Here is a 12,621-nt window from a genome sequence, read left to right as displayed (position 1 = left end):
ATAGATGTGCTTGGCCCTATGAGTATTGTAATCCCTTGTTGATGCATGATCTTAGATATTTGATGATTCAGATGTTAGCCAACTCAACACATGTATATCGCCCATTGGGGCATTGATGAGATCCCACAGAGGGGTCAAGTTCATGATTATGTTTTAGTGCATGCACAGGTTGAGTTTGGTGTATGAGAAATGAATGAAAGAAAAGTTTAAATTTTTATGCATGTTGTTGATCATGTATGGGATTATACAGGTTTACAGGTTATATGTCAGGCTTGCTACGGGTCCCGGTGGCCTTAAGCCGATCTGGATCCTAGCGCCGGTAGCGGTCTGATTTTTGGGTCGTTACAGAATGGTATCAGAGCCCTAGGTTCATAGGATCGGACCTAGAGTGTCGGGCTCATAGATGTTATAGAAGGTCAAGCACAATAGGAAAGATCATGTCCACTAGGATAAGATGTGGAGTCCTGTCTTGTATGATGATGTGAATTGCCATGACTTTGTGCATGTGCATTAATGATGTGCTATGCTATGTGATGTATGTGATGAGGGTTCATGTGTGCCCACATGAACCATATGATGCTAATGTTTGTATGATGTGTACTGTTTTTCAGAAAACAGGATGAGAGGAACTCGTCGATTTGCACGATTGACTGGAGTACCACCTGAGGATGAGGGCACGAGCGCCCGTCCTCCCACATTGCCTAGGGCAATGTCTTGTAGAGCCAACAGAGAAAGAGTGTCAAGGGACCCTAGAAGGTCTTTTGACGCTAGCAGAAGGGGGACAGATAGAGGAGGAAGTTCTTCAGATGTGAGGGAGGTTATGGAAGAGGATCAGAGGAGGGATGGGAACCTGGATGTGAGCATGGAGGAAGAAGGGACAGGGGAGTCTCAGGGAGGCGTTCAGGCCTCGGGGTATGGTTTTCCACCCCATTATCCACCCTTCCCACAGGGTTCAGGGTATCCGATGGGAGGTACATCGGATTACTCCAGCTTTAACCCCTACCCTACCTACATGCCTTATCCGCCTTTCTATCCACCTCACACACAGTACCCAGCTTATCCACCCTCACCCTTCTATCCAAACCCGGCAAACCCCACCTCGGGGAATGCTGCACCCCGACCTCCACCACCTACAGAACCAGCAGCCCCAGTTACTCAACCTCCTAGACCTAGCTCAGCTGATGGGAGCAAGGTAAAGATGACAGATTACCTCAAGCTAGATGCTCCCAAATACAAGTCAGGGGATGACCCCTTTGAGTATCTGAGAGTGGTGAAGACAATAACTGATGAGCTAGGGGCAAGTGACAGCAGGGCCATTCAGATGGCAGGGTTCACTTTAAAGTGCAAGAAGGCACGGGAATGGTTCAAGTGTTATGTGGACCCGAGACTAGACGGTATGACATGGGAAGAATTTGCGAATGAGTTCGCTGGATGGGCTTTTCCAGACAGTTCCAGAGAACTGAAGATGATTGAGTTTGAGCAACTGAGGCAGTCCGAGCACATGGGTGTAGAGGAGTTCACAGATAAATTCTTGGAGCTATTGCCTTTTTCAGGGCAAGCTCTAGATACAGATACGAAGAAAGCCAAGAGGTATGTTATGAAGCTGCATTCCAGGTACTCCTCGTTGATTCAGTCAGCTGAGAGAGAAAGTTTCCACACTGTGGTGGATATGGCTCGAAGAATGGAAGCAAGTGCTATAGTTGAGGGGTCAGTGAAGCAGTCAGTGACCCAGTCTTCAGGGGTTAAGACCCCAGGCAGAGGAGGACCAGGTTTCTCTTCTCAGAGCTCAGGTAAGAAGAGGTGGGATAACACCACCAGGAAGCCGAAGAAGAATAAGTTTTGGAACAAGTTGAAATCCGGTCTGGGATTTGGCGATGGCTCGAGCTCAGGCTCAGATGGTACAGAATGCCAGAGATGTGGAAGACCGCACAGGGGAGTGTGTCGAGCTGGGACTAATACATGTTTCAGATGTGGACAGGAGGGACACATAGCTCGGGAGTGTCCTAGAGCGCCTTTTATGGGCCAGCCCCAGCAGACAGCTTCTGGTAGTGTGGCACAGCCAGCAGTTCCAGCCACAACTCAGGGCAGTGGCAGAGGTAGAGGGAGAGGGGCAGCCTCTTCTTCTGGTTCCCGAGGTGAAGGTCCATCAGCTCCAGCCAGGATCTTCACCATGACACAACAGGAGGCTAACACATCCAACACCGTGGTGTCAGGTAATCTCGTCATTGGGTGTTCTGATGTGTATGCATTAATGGACCCGGGTGCATCTCATTCATTTATTGCTCCGAGAGCCGTTGAGAGGTTGGGTCTGATAGTCTCTGGGTTAGAGTGTCCCCTATGGGTCAGTGGACCCAAGTGTGACCCGTCAATGGCAGTGTCAGTCTGCCAGTATAGTCCAGTTTTTGTTGAGGGAAGATGCCTCTCCGCCGACCTTGTGGTTCTAGATTTGACAGACTTTGACGTCATTCTAGGGATGGATTGGTTATCTACCCATGGTGCTACCTTGGACTGCAGGGACAAGGTAGTCAGGTTCAGAGATCAGAACGGGTCAGAGGTCGTCTTCAGAGGAGACATGAGGGGCACACCTAGAGGTCTGATATCAGCTCTTCAGGCTCGTAGGTTGCTCAGGAAGGGATGTCAGGGGTACTTAGCTCATGTGAGAGAGCTAGACAGTCAGGTCAGGGAGCCGGCCTCGGTGCCAGTTGTTAGAGAGTTTCAAGATGTCTTTCCAGACGAACTTCCAGGTTTACCACCTGCTAGGGAGATAGAGTTCGAGATAGAGTTGGTGCCTGGAACTAGACCGATCTCTATCCCTCCCTACAGGATGGCTCCAGCCGAGTTGAAAGAATTGAAGGAACAGTTGCAAGAGCTGGTAGAAAAGGGTTTCATCCGACAGAGTACCTCACCTTGGGGTGCACCAGTCTTGTTCGTCAGAAAGAAGGATGGATCCCTTAGACTTTGTATCGACTACAGGCAGTTGAACAAAGTCACTACCAAGAATAAGTACCCATTGCCAAGGATCGACGATCTATTCGACCAGCTAGCTGGAGCAGGTTGTTTCTCCAAAATAGATCTGAGATCGGGGTACCATCAGCTGAGGATAAGGGATGAAGATGTGCCGAAGACAGCTTTCAGGACCAGATATGGGCATTTTGAGTTCCTTGTGATGCCGTTCGGGTTAACCAACGCCCCTGCAGCATTCATGGATCTCATGAACAGAGTGTTTAGCCAGTACCTGGATCACTTCGTTATTGTCTTCATAGATGATATCTTGGTGTATTCCAGGAATGCAGAGGAGCATGCCCATCATCTGCGGTTGGTCTTGCAGACCTTGAGGGAACATGGCTTGTATTCTAAGTTCTCTAAATGTGAGTTCTGGCTGAGGAGCATTTCGTTCTTGGGGCATGTAGTGTCAGAGAATGGGATAGAGGTAGACCCCAAGAAGACAGAAACTGTGGCTAACTGGCCTAGACCCACTTCAGTGACGGAGATCAGGAGTTTCTTGGGTTTGGCAGGTTACTACAGGAGGTTCGTTCAGGACTTCTCGAAGATAGCAGCTCCTCTGACCAGGTTAACCAGGAAGAATCAGAAGTTTCTGTGGACCGACCAGTGCGAGGAGAGTTTTGAAGAGTTTAAGAAGAGGTTGACTTCAGCACCAGTTTTAGCTCTGCCATCTAGTGATGAGGACTTTACGGTCTTTTGTGATGCATCCCGTGTGGGACTGGGTTGTGTACTGATGCAGAATGAGAGGGTGATTGCTTATGCTTCTAGGCAGTTGAAGAAGCATGAGTTGAATTACCCCACACATGATCTTGAGATGGCAGCAGTAATCTTTGCACTCAAGATGTGGAGGCATTACCTCTATGGGGTGAAATGTGAGATCTTCACAGATCATAAAAGCCTGCAGTACATCTTGAGTCAGAGGGATCTGAATCTGAGGCAGAGGAGATGGGTGGAGCTGCTGAGTGACTATGATTGCAAGATTCAGTACCATCTGAGTAAGGCGAATGTTGTGGCAGACGCCTTAAGCCGGAAATCACTCGGTAGTCTATCCCACATATCGGCAGAAAGGAGGCCAGTGGTGAAGGAGTTCTACAAGCTTATTGAGGAAGGTCTACAGATGGAGTTGTCTGGTACCGGTGCTTTAGTGGCCCAGATGAAAGTGACACCTGTGTTTCTGGAGCAGGTGGCTCAGAAACAACATGAGGACCCAGAGTTAGTGAAGATTGCCAGGACTATTCAGTCAGGCAATGATAGTGAGTTCAGATTCGACAGCAAGGGGATCCTCCGCTATGGGAGCAGACTATGTGTACCAGATGACATAGGGCTAAAAGGAGACATTATGAGGGAGGCTCATAATGCAAGATACAGCGTTCACCCCGGAGCCACCAAGATATATCAAGATCTGAAGAAGGTTTTTTGGTGGCCAGCTATGAAGAAAGAAGTGGCACAGTTCGTGTCAGCCTGCGAAGTGTGTCAGAGGGTGAAGCTGGAACATCAGAAGCCTGCTGGAATGCTTAACCCGCTACATATTCCAGAGTGGAAATGGGAGAATATAGCTATGGACTTCGTAGTGGGGTTACCGGTGGCGTCCAACAGAGTGGACTCCATATGGGTGATTGTGGACAGACTCACCAAATCTGCTCACTTCATTCCTGTCAGGAGTGGCTACTCTGTGGACAAGTTGGCGCAGGTATATGTGGATGAGATCGTCAGGCTGCATGGGGTTCCTGTTTCGATAGTGTCAGATAGAGGGCCCCAGTTCACCTCCAGGTTTTGGCGGAGTCTGCAGAATGCCATGGGTACTAGGTTGGATTTCAGTACTGCCTTCCACCCCCAGACTGATGGACAGTCAGAAAGGACCATCCAGACTATAGAGGATATGCTCAGAATGTGTGTGCTGGACTTTGGCGGTTCTTGGAGGCAGCATCTACCTTTGGTGGAGTTTGCCTACAACAACAGCCATCATGCTAGCATCGGGATGGCTCCATATGAAGCTTTGTACGGAAGGAAGTGCAGATCACCTGTTTGCTGGGAGGAAGTTGGAGAAAAGGCCTTGGCAGGGCCTGAGCTAGTAGAGATCACCAGCAGGGTGGTACCCATAATCAGAGAGAGAATCAAGACTGCTGCCAGCAGACAGAAGAGCTATGCAGACGTCCGTAGAAGACAGTTAGAGTTTCAGGAGGGGGATTTGGTATTGCTTAAGGTGTCTCCAATGAAAGGAGTGGTTCGCTTTGGGAAGAAAGGTAAACTAGCCCCACGATACATCGGACCCTTTGAAATCTTGCAAAAGATCGGGAATGTGTCGTACAAGCTGGATTTACCTGCTTCAATGGAAAGAATCCATCCGGTTTTCCATGTTTCAATGTTGAGGAAGTTTGTGTCAGATCTGAGCAAGGTTCTTAGTGAGCCTGATGTGGAGGTCCAAGGGGATCTCACCTATGTTGAACAGCCAATACGGATCCTCGACACCCAGATCAGAAAGTTAAGGAACAAGGAAATCCCGATGGTGAAAGTCCTGTGGAACCACCACAATTTGGAGGAATGCACTTGGGAGACACGGGAGTCTATGCTCCAGCAGTACCCTCATCTCTTTTAAGGTTAGATCTCTATGTGTTTATGTGCTATGTATGTATGTTATGTTTTATGCCATGCTATGTGTGCTAGTTGAGGTACATTCGGGGACGAATGTTCTTAAGGGGGGGAGAATGTAATACCCGGCTAGACTCCGGTATCGGAATTCCTACCGTCCGGTGGAATCTCGGATGTCGGAAGCCTCTAGTAGGGTAGAAACATGTTTTCATAAAATGTTTTAAGATATTTCATGGTTTTAAGTATGAAAATTTAATGAGTTTTTGCATGAAAAGTCTTTGGAGGAAAACTCAGGTTCGGCCGCCGAAAGTCAAGTTCGGCCGCCGAACATGCATGCGTTTTTGAGGCACGTTAGGCCCCCGAAAGCGTGAGTGAGGGAAGTCCAGGTTCGGCCGCCGAAATCCAAGTTCGGCCGCCGAACATGGCATGCATGCGGAGGCATTTTCGGCCCCCGAACGTGGCCTGGCCAGCCACCTATAAAAGGGTCACTTAGCCGAAATGGGCGTGCTTTCTCCCATTTTCGGCCATAGCTAGCTTCCGACCTCCCTCTCCCCAGATCTTGTGTTCTTTCTCCAAATCTCCTCCATCTTTCTTGAGTTTTCACCTCTCATTGCAAGTTTTGAGCATTTAAGACAAGTTTTGGAGCTTTGGGAACTCAGGAGCTCATTTGCTTGGATCTCCGAGTTTAGGTCGTCTCTCTCTATCATCAAGAGGTAAGAGCCGATCTTAAGCTCATTGTATGTTTTAAGTAAGTTTTAAGTTGTTTTATGGGGTAGAATGGCATGTTTAGGGTTGTATGAGTTTTTGAGCAAATGTTATGTTTTTGAGCAATGTGGCATGTTTGAAGTGTTGTAGTTGGGGTGTTTGATAGTTTGAGACCCCTAGGTGTGATGTATGATGTGTATGCATGTTTTAGAACAGGTTTATGCATGATTTGAGGCTTTGGGAGGCAAGAGGTTCATTTGAGCCAAGTTTCTGCCCATTTGGGAGAAACCAGGTTCGGCAGCCGAAGGAACTTTCGGCCGCCGAACCCCCTTGTGGAGGCAGCATTCGGCTGCCGAAGCTTGCCCCCGAAAAGAGACTTTCGTCTCTGTCTGGGACTTTCGGCCGCCGAAGGTGCCGCCGAACATGCATGAGTTTCGCCTCTGTCTGGGAGTTTCGGCCGCCGAAGGTGCCGCCGAACCTGCCTGACTTTCGGCTCTGGAGGGACTTTCGGCCGCCGAACCTGCCGCCGAAAGTGCCCTGTCCAGCCATTTCTTGCATGTTTTTATGTAATTGTTTTATGATGTTTTAGGGGGTTTTTGGGGAGTATATTTGAGTTATGTTTATGTATGTTTGGTCCCTCATTGGAGTCCACCTGTGTAGGTTCGGACCCGAGGAACCGAGGACCCTAGCAGTGAGCCAGCTGCTACAGAGTTTGACAAAGCTAGCCAGAGGTGAGTGGAATAAACTTTAAGTTTTAAAATAAATGAAATATGAATTTTGAGCATGTTCCATGCATTATGAATGCCATGAGATATAGTAGGTTGTTTGCATTAGTATTCACGAATATGTTGCATTGCATTTATGATGTTGATGTGGATTGGTTATTGGATGATCCTTTAGTCCTCATATGGTATGATGATGTTACGGCATGATATGGTATGGAAGTCCAGGTTGTACCCATTCTACGTCCCTGGCACGATGTAAGAGAAAGTCCAGGTTGTACCCATTCTACGTCCCTGGCACATTGGTATGTATGATATGTTATGTTAAGAGAAAGACCGGTTGTACCCATTCTACATCCCGGCATAGTTGGACTATGTAGAGGACTATTGGTGACGATACCATCCGAGATGTGATTAGTTGTGATGTGTTGCATTACATAATGGCATGAAATTTTAAATATATGATTTCACTATTCTGCTCACTGGGCTTTGTAGCTCACCCCTCTCCCCTAACCCCAGATGTGCAGGTACAGGGTAGACCAGGAGGTTAGCCAGAGTTTTGAAGTATGTTGATGTAATAGTTAGATTGTGGACATGACAATTGTACTATGATGTAATGTAAGAGATTACAGTATGTTATGTAATGAGGTATATTGAGGTTATAGATGTGCTTGACCCTATGAGTATTGTAATCCCTTGTTGATGCATGATCTTAGATATTTGATGATTCAGATGTTAGCCAACTCAACACATGTATATCGCCCATTGGGGCATTGATGAGATCCCACAGAGGGGTCAAGTTCATGATTATGTTTTAGTGCATGCACAGGTTGAGTTTGGTGTATGAGAAATGAATGAAAGAAAAGTTTAAATTTTTATGCATGTTGTTGATCATGTATGGGATTATACAGGTTTACAGGTTATATGTCAGGCTTGCTACGGGTCCCGGCGGCCTTAAGCCGATCTGGATCCTAGCGCCGGTAGCGGTCTGATTTTCGGGTCGTTACAATCATCAAGTTTATTCTTAGTTTTGTTCTATTCAAATTATTTTGAATTTGTTTGAAATCATTCTAAATTACCGATAAAAATTAAATCTGTTGTTATTGTCACTATTATTTTCTTTTGTGGGAATAAGCAATTTATTTCATTCAGACCAAAATTGTCAACAAATCCTTACAAAAAAGAAACCTATAACTCTACTTACAGCACATACCAACATCACAAAACTATACCTGCAAACTCAGAACTATACGAGCATCTATAATAAGTTCCAATCAACCACAAATTGATTAGGCTAGGCATGGTGTCAGAGTCATAGTTTTCAGGGATCAAAACTGTAATTTTTCAACATAGGAGTTTCTAAGAAACAATAATCGGATAAATTAGTAGAAATTATTAGGAAGATAAGGGCCGAGACAATTTGTTGTAATTTCTTTCCATGTATTTATTTTTGGGGGGTGTCATATGAGACATGTTGATGTCTCCTCCTGCCACAAGCCAAGTTGTTCCTAACTCTCTTTAGGAGGAGTGACTAGTTGGCCACCAGCTGGGGCTGGGCCCAGTTGGCTACCGTAGGCCTACGGAGATCCTGAGTTATGCATTCACTCCTTGTAGACCATCCCCCCTGTCTACAAGGGAGGTGAGAATTATTATAACGATTGCGTCAATGATAATGTATAATTACTATTTTGCCCCTGGAATAAAATAAGTAGCATGTTCATGAATTTCCATGTTCAGTTCTTATCTTTTGTGCCTACTGTGAGGCTTCTGATGGAGTGCTGCCTGTTGGCTTCGTTGTTCGTTTATATAACCTTGACTAATCAGGGTACTCATGTTCACAGGGTATCCGGTGATTCTTAAGGCTGACTTGGTTTGAAGGTTCAAGTCGAGTGCCTCACGGTTCCAGGCGATTGCTAAAATCTAAGACCGTGACAATTGGTATCAGAGCAAGAAAGATCTGCGAGCAAGATAAAGGAATGACGAAGTTTGGCACAGGCAGGAAGGCCATTAAGAGAAGGGTGAGAATCGCGTTGCCTGGTTGGTTGTCTATGCCACCTAAGAGAGAAAGGCATTGGAGATTGATTCTGGTTAGAAGTGCCTTGAGGCACTATAGAGGGAAAAATTAACGTTGCTGGCTATGATAGCCAAATTGGCGGGAGATTGAGGCCTTCCAAAATCTCTTTCATGCGAATGACACCCGGTGGGGTGATCTTGAGCATAAAGTGGTGAAAGGGGGAGGCAGTGACCTCCCAATTATGAAGCTACGAGGAGTGGTAGCATGTTGTGAGGCAAAGAAAACAAAAGTGTGAGCCCTCGGGCTAGACTGGCCATATTAACTAGAGGTGCTGCATGCTCCACTAGGGACACCATTGGGAGAGAGGTAATGACCTAGTACTGCACACTCCATTGGAAATGTCTTCTGGAGAGAGGGTAATGACTAGGTGCTATATACTTCCTTTTAGTGGCCCTTGGAGAGAGAGTAATGACCTCAGGGTATAGTGATAAGGGGGAGGATGAGCCAATAGAGCTTGAAGCCATCCGAGAAGCCCGAGACCATTCTACTCAAAATTAAGGCAAGAGGCCTCACAAGACATAATTGAGGCAAGAGGCCTCCTGAGACATAATGGAGGCAAGAGGCCTCCTGAGATAGAATTGAGGCAAGAGGCCTCCCAAGACAAAATTGAGGCAAAAGCCTCTCATGTATTTGTTTTTTTGCTTGCAGGAATGGTGCAAGAATATTAAATATAACATAGGAGAGACTATGAGCAATACTTCAGAAGTGGACCAGAGGAACACTTATCAATGGTGTGAATTACGAACTAATGCCTATGAAGTAGGCAAGGGTGGAATCCCAGAACCTCAATCCTAGTCATGGGATGGAGGTAAATAATGTTTCTCTTTAATATGAACTTATTTATTAATATTATTGGGAGTTATGACTGTGCAGATATATAAAAGAACAACATTTCTGTGATCGAACTATAAAGCTAAATTTATTCGAAGGATGAAAGTGTAAAGTCCTATGGATAGAGAGCGTTCACACTATACATGAGAAAAGGGATATGAAATGGTAAGCTTCAATTTTACTACAAGAATGTAACATTTGTTATTCAAGAGAGTTGGTAAACTCCAACAAGGTGTTCATAAGGAAAGTACATAAAGGAACTGTTCAGCATCTATGGCTGACACAAAAGAATGTGGCACTTGATTTTAATAGAGTAAGTGGATTGTGACAATAAATTCAAGAGACATGACTGAGCTTAAAAACTTTCCGAATAAGGTCAAAACTTGGAGGAATATGGTGTAGAGCAAAGGGTGACCAAGAGTGAGTTGATTCTGTTACCAAGGAGTTAAAGAGATGTTCAACTCTGGTATCTGATTGATAGCCGCCTAAGAAGATGGGCTAAAGCAGTAAATGGGGGAGCAATCTGAAATGTGATTAACAAGATGACATAGAAGTGGCATAACTAAGCAATATGAAGTGTTCTCTATGAAGAAAGCCATATTATTCTATAAATTGCTTGTGCAGAAATGCTTCGAAGATCTTGAAGGACTTGGTGAGTAAGGGAGGAGGGAACATAAGGTATAAATCATAGAGTTGTCAACTCTAGGTTGTTTGTACTTTCTTGTTCCTCCCCGCCTAAGGTAATATTGTTCGCGTGAAGGGATCAAGCATGGTGGAGGTATTCTGCGAGTGTGGTGTCAAATAAGGGACATGGGATGGAGGAGGAGATCTTTAAAGTCTCCTTGAGGACTTTAAGAGAATAAATGAGAATCGGAGCTAGTATAAAACAATATATTTTTGCCCAGTGTCAGGTATATTGGAGTTGATGCTACAAAGCGGGTACAAATATAAGATTCGTGGACTGTTTACACAATTTCTAGAATCAAGACTAAAACTGAAGTGGATGATATGGGGAAAGAGATAAAGCAAACAACTTGAGTGCAGGGATTAATGTGAGCATATCCTTTGACAAACTCGCTTAATCAAGGACATCAGAAAGCAAGATGGACTTCACAATTCCTCCTTGTAGTGAACCCGAGACGTTAATAGGTGTGGCGTCTCCCAGAATGACACAAGTTATCTCTGTTTTGACCAATAATTGTTCCTTGATAAAGGAGAGGTAATAAAGAGTAGTGAAGAAGAAACTAGTGGTTATCCAGCACAAGGGGGTGCAAGAGTAAACTCGACAAAAAGTAGCATTCGATGAAGGATTGTCTATTTGTGACGTTGTTAGTGCAGAAGGAAAAGTCTTGAGGGATCCATGTGAAACACTGGGATGGATGAGATGGTGATAAATCAAAGGTGGTAGTTGCCTAATCTCTCAAAACATATCCTTTACAAGAATAGAGAAAATGAGCATCAAAATATGAAGAGCATACCCTAAAAAGGAAAATAACAATTACAAGAGTATGAAACAATATATGATAGGTGCCAACCAATTATGATTGCCGAGCACATGTTCATTCTTTTTGAGGTAAGTGAACATCTTGATAGGGCAACCAAGAGAAATATAGGGTAACATTGGGCGAGAGTTGTATCACATTCCATTGGGAGCAACAGTGTTGTGAAAGCAAATAATTCACTCGTCCTACGACAAAAGAAGGAGGATAAGTGTAAACTGGCAAAAGTGAAGATCATTGAACTAGCCAAAGGAGTGTGGGGCTCAAGGTAATGAGGAGAGATTGAGATCCTTAATGATAATTCAGTACGAGAGAAGGGAATTTAACGAGAGGGAACCCTCTCACATCAGATGAGTATAATACTTTTGTGTTTCCTGATATCATTCTTTGTCTTACTTCATTTTAGTTATTCGTTTATTCTGAGATATTTTGTGTATTATTGAGTCAGGTTCCTTGGGATGTGGGACTTGACAAGTTGGTGCTAACAGATATTATGAACATATAGGGTATAGCTTCCTTAAAAAGGGATTGGAAAATAATATATAATTAAAAGGACAAATTTAGTCCTACTCTTGTTGTTGAGCAGGAAAGAGACCTCATGGCCAAACAAAAGTTCTCACAAGTGGATCAATATGGAGGAGGATCGAGAAAGGTCGAGAAGCACAAGTTGCTTAAGGCAAGTTGGTGAGGCAAGTCGATGTTGGGAGCTATGATGAAAGCGGTATAATAAAGGGGGTATCTTCTAGTAATTTCTTATTGTCGAATCATAATGATGATATTAATTGCTTTATGTATAGTCATTCTTAATAGCTATTTTGAGTAGATTTCTGCGGCTCATACGGTTCAGTGGTCACGGTTATTTTATGTGTAACATGTGTCGTTTTGTAGGCATTTGCATAAACTACATTCTTAGAGAGAGGAAAAGGAGATAAAGTGAGCATAATACCAGAAGTTATGAAGGGGAGGACCGTAAGACGTACAAAAGAGAAAAAGAGTGTTGAGCAAACTCTTTTGACAATGGGGACACTGATTTCTTAGGAGTATTCACCGAGCTTCGCTACAAGTGGAAAAATGTGGTGTTATGTCAAGGGGATGGATAAAGGCAGTTCAAGTCTTAGTGGTCAAGTGCTGTTAACACACTTGTTGATTTGTAATGGGTTGTATTCTAGATGACTTGCTATACTAATTCGTATTGAAA

This window comes from Manihot esculenta, chromosome 12 (assembly GCF_001659605.2).
Source record: "Manihot esculenta cultivar AM560-2 chromosome 12, M.esculenta_v8, whole genome shotgun sequence".
NCBI lineage: Eukaryota > Viridiplantae > Streptophyta > Magnoliopsida > Malpighiales > Euphorbiaceae > Manihot > Manihot esculenta.
The sequence above is the reverse complement of the archived record's forward strand: the minus strand, read 5'-3'. Positions refer to the sequence as shown.